The following is a 4,738-nucleotide window of genomic DNA, read 5'->3' on the forward strand; positions in this document are numbered from 1 at the left end:
TCAACAAAATTGATAAACCACTGGCCAAACTGACAAAAGGAAAACAGGAGAGAAAACAAATAACCCGAATAAGAAATGAGATGGGTGATATTACAACAGACCCAACTGAAATTAAAAGAATCATATCAGATTACTATGAAAAACTATACTCTAACGAATTTGAAAACCTAGAAGAAATGGATGAATTCCTAGACACACATTACCTACCTAAACTAACACAAACAGAGGTAGAACAACTAAATAGACCCATAACAAAAGAAGAGATTGAAAAGGTAATCAAAAAACTCCCAACAAAAAAAAAAAGCCCTGGTCTGGACAGCTTCACTGCAGAGTTCTACCAAACTTTCAGAGAAGAGTTAACACCACTACTACTAAAGGTATTTCAGAGCATAGAAAAGGACAGTATACTACCTAACTCATTCTATGAAGCCACCATCTCCCTGATACCAAAACCAGGTAAAGACACCACAAGAAAAGAAATTTATACACCTATATCCCTCATGAATATAGATGCAAAAATCCTCAACAAAATTCTAGCCAGTAGAATTGAACAACATACCAAAAAAAATCATTCACGATGACCAAGTGGGATTCATACCAGGTATGTAGGGATGGTTCAACATTAGAAAAACAATTAATGTAATCCACCACAGAAATAAAACAAAAGACAAGAATCACATGATCTTATCAATTGATGCAGAAAAGGCATTAGACAAAGTTCAACACCCATTCATGATTAAAAACTCTCAGCAAAATAGGAATAGAAGGAAAATTTCTCAAAATAATAAAGGGCATTTATACAAAGCCAACAGCCAACATCATCGTAAATGGAGAGAGCCTGAAAACATTCCCACTGAGATCGGGAACCAGACAAGAATGCCCTTTATCACTTCTCTTATTCAACATTGTGCTGGAAGTCCTAGCCAGAGCAATTAGGCTAGATAAAGAAATAAAGGGCATCCAGATTGGCAAGAAAGAAGTAAAAGTTATCTGTATTTGCAGATGACCTGATCTTATATACAGAAAACCCTAAGGAATCCTCCAGAAAACTACTGAAACTAATAGAAGAGTTCAGCAGAGTATCAGGATACAGGATATACATACAAAAATCAGTTGGATTCCTCTACACCAACAAAAAGAACATCAAAGAGGAAATCACCAAATCACTGCCATTTACAGTAGCCCACAAGAAGATAAAATACCTCGGAATAAATCTTACCAGAGATGTAAAAGACTTATACAAAGAAAACTACAGTCCATTTCTGCAAGAAACCAAGAGACATAAGTGGAAGAACATACCTTGCTCGTGGATAGGAAGACTTAACATTATAAAAATGTCTAGTCTACTAAAAGTGATCTATACCTTTAATGCAATTCCAATCCAAATCCTAAGGACATTCTTTAATGAGATGGAGAAACAAATCACCAATTTCATATGGAAGGGAAAGAGGCCCTGGATAAATCAGGCATTACAGAAAAAGAAGAACAAAGTTGGGGGCCTTACTTTACCTGATTTTAGAACCTATTATACCCCCACAGTAGTCAAAACAGCCTGGTACTGGTACAACAACAGATACATGGGCTAATAGAACAGAATTGAGAATCCAGACATAAATCCATCCACATATGAGCAGTTGATATGTGACAAAAGCCCCAAAACAGTTAAATGGGGAAAAGACAGTCTTTTTAACAAATGGTGCTGGCATAACTGGATATCCCTCTGCAAAAGAAATGAAATAAGACCCATACCTCACTCCATGCACAAAAACTAACTCGAAATGGATCAAAGACCTAAATATAAAATCTAAAACGATAAAAATCATGGAAGAAAAAATAGGGACAACGTTAGGAGCCCTAATACATGGCATAAACAGTATACAAAACATTATTAAAATGTACAAGAAAAACTAGATAACTGGGAGCTCCTAAAAATCAAACACCTACACTCATCCAAAGACTTCACAAAAAGAGTAAAAAGACTGGGAAAAGGTTTTTAGCTATGACATTTCCGATCAGCGCCTGATCTCTAAAATCTACATGATACTGCAAAAACTCAACTGCAAAAAGACAAATAACCCAATTAAAAATGGGCAAAAGATATGAATAGACAGTTCACTAAACAAGACATTCAGGTAGCTAACCGATATATGAGGAAATGTTCACAATCATTAGCCATTAGGGAAATGCAGATCAAAACTACAATGAGATTCCATCTCACTCCAACAAGGCTGGCATTAATCCAAAAAACACAAAATAATAAAATTTGGAGAGGCTGTGGAGAGATTGGAACACTTATACACTGCTGGTGGGAATGTCAAATGGTACAACCACTTTGGTAATCAATTTGGCGCTTCCTTAAAAAGCTAGAAATAGAACTACCATATGATCCAGGAATCCCACTCCTTGGAATATATCCTAGAGAGATAAGAGCCTTTATATGCATACCCATGTTTATTGCAGCACTGTTTACAGTAGCAAAAAGATGGAAGCAACCAAGGTGTCCATTAGCGGATGAATGGGTAAATAAATTATGGTATATTCACACAATGGAATATTACCCATTGACAAAGAACAGTGATGAATCTGTGAAACATTTCATGACATGGAGGAATCTGAAGGCATTATGCTGAGTGAAATTAGTCAGTTGCAAAAGGGCAAATATTGTACAAGACCACTATTATAAGAACTTGAGAAATAGTTTAAGCTGAGAACACATTCTTTTGTGGTTATGAGAGGGGAGGGGGGTGGGAGAGGGGTATTCACTAAGTAGATAGTAGATAAGAACTACTTCAGGTGAAGGGAAAGACAGCACACAATACAGGGGAGGTCAGCACAATTGGACTAAACCAAAAGCAAAGAAGTTTCCTGAATAAACTGAATGCTTCGAAGGCCAGTGTAGCAGGGGCAGGGGTCTGGGGACCATGGTTTCAGGGGACATCTAAGTCAATTGGCATAATAAAATCTATTAAGAAAACATTCTGCACCCCACTTTGAAGAGTGGCGTCTGGGGTCTTGAATGCTAGCAAGCAGCCATCTAAGATGCATCAATTGGTCTCAGCCCACCTGGATCAAAGGAGAATGAAGAACATGAAGGACACAAGGCAATTACGAGCCCAGGAGACAGAAAGAGCCACATGAACCAGCAACTACATCATCCTGAGACCAGAAGAACTAGATGGTGCCCAGCTATAACCGATGGCTGCCCTGACAGGGCACACAACAGAGAACCCCTGAAGGAGCAGAAGAGCAGTGGGATGCAGACCCCAAATTCTCATAAGACCAGACTGGATGGTCTGACTGAGACTGGAAGGACCGCGGTGGTCATGGCCCCCAGACCTTCTGTTGGCCCAGGACGGGAACCGTTCCCAAAGCCAGCTCTTCAGACATGGATTGGACTGGACAAGGGGTTGGAGAGGGATGCTGGTGAGGAGTGGGCTTCTTGGATCAGGTGGACACTTGAGACTATGTTGGGATCTATGGCCTAGAGGGGGAATGAGAGGGTGGAGGGGGTTAGAAGTTGGCGAAATGGACACGAAAAGAGAGAGCAGGCTGTCTCATTAGGAGGAGAGTAATTGTGGGTTTTTGTGTGAGAGACTGAGTTGATTTGTAAAATTTCACTTAAAGCACAATAAAAATTATCTAAAAATAAATGCATAAATAAACTCCAAATGGCTGAGGCATGTAAATGTAAAAAATGAAACCATACAAGTACTAGAAGAAACATGGGTGAATTCCTATTCAACCTTGGTGTTGGAAAAGGCTTTCTAACTAAGGCTGCAAATACAGAGGCAATAAAAGCATAATGCATTTGACAATGTTTTAAAATTTTTATGACAATTGCAACATAAACAAAGTAAAAAGACAACTGACGAACTGGAAGGAAACATATGCAACATATACAACAAAGGATTAATGCATCTAACATGTGAAGAACTCTTAGAAATTGAGGGCCATAGAGGCACGACCAGGGAAGGGCAGGGAATTTAATACGGCTGACATAGAGTAGGTCAAGATAGGGTACTAAAGAGCTATAGTTTTAGATAGGTTTCTCAAGTCTAGGAGGGGGACTAGGGGAGACAGTCATAATTGCAGTTTAGAAAGAACACTGTTGGCTCGGTGCATGTGGGTTAGAAAGGCAGGAAGAGGGGCTCAGAAGCTCTTAAAGTAATCCATCTGAGAGATGATGGTGCTTCAAACTAAAGTAGTGAAGATGAGGATTAAGAAGAAAAGATGAATTAAAGGACTGTTTAAAAAAAGCAGAATTTACTGGATTTAGAAACCAAATGGATGTGGATGGGTTGGGAGTCCTGGAAGAAAGCCAAGTTTTTTAACATAGGCAATGAGGTAGACGGTAGTATGAGAGAGATTGTAGAGAATGCGAACTTTTAAATTCTGTCTGAGGGCTAAACATGATGATCCATGGAAATTGCTGTAGGCTGTCCTTGCACATAGTAATTGTCAAATAAGCCTAGCAACCTTTGTTATTATTTTAGACTAAACTGGTTTGATTAATCCTAACAGAATTTATAATGAAGTGTAATTCACAATTTACATTTGACATTCTCTAAGGAGACTGGATTCAAACTGGATAACTTTCCAGCTTGTGACTCTAGACAAGTTTCTTAACCATTCTTGACCCTCAATTTCCTCATCTGGTAAATAGCAGTAATAATATGAACCTAGCAGTGTTTTGTGAGAATTAGAATTAAGTGGTGTAAAGTGCCTTAAGTGGTGCCTG

Source organism: Elephas maximus, chromosome X, assembly GCF_024166365.1.
Source record: "Elephas maximus indicus isolate mEleMax1 chromosome X, mEleMax1 primary haplotype, whole genome shotgun sequence".
NCBI classification, from domain to species: Eukaryota; Metazoa; Chordata; class Mammalia; order Proboscidea; family Elephantidae; genus Elephas; species Elephas maximus.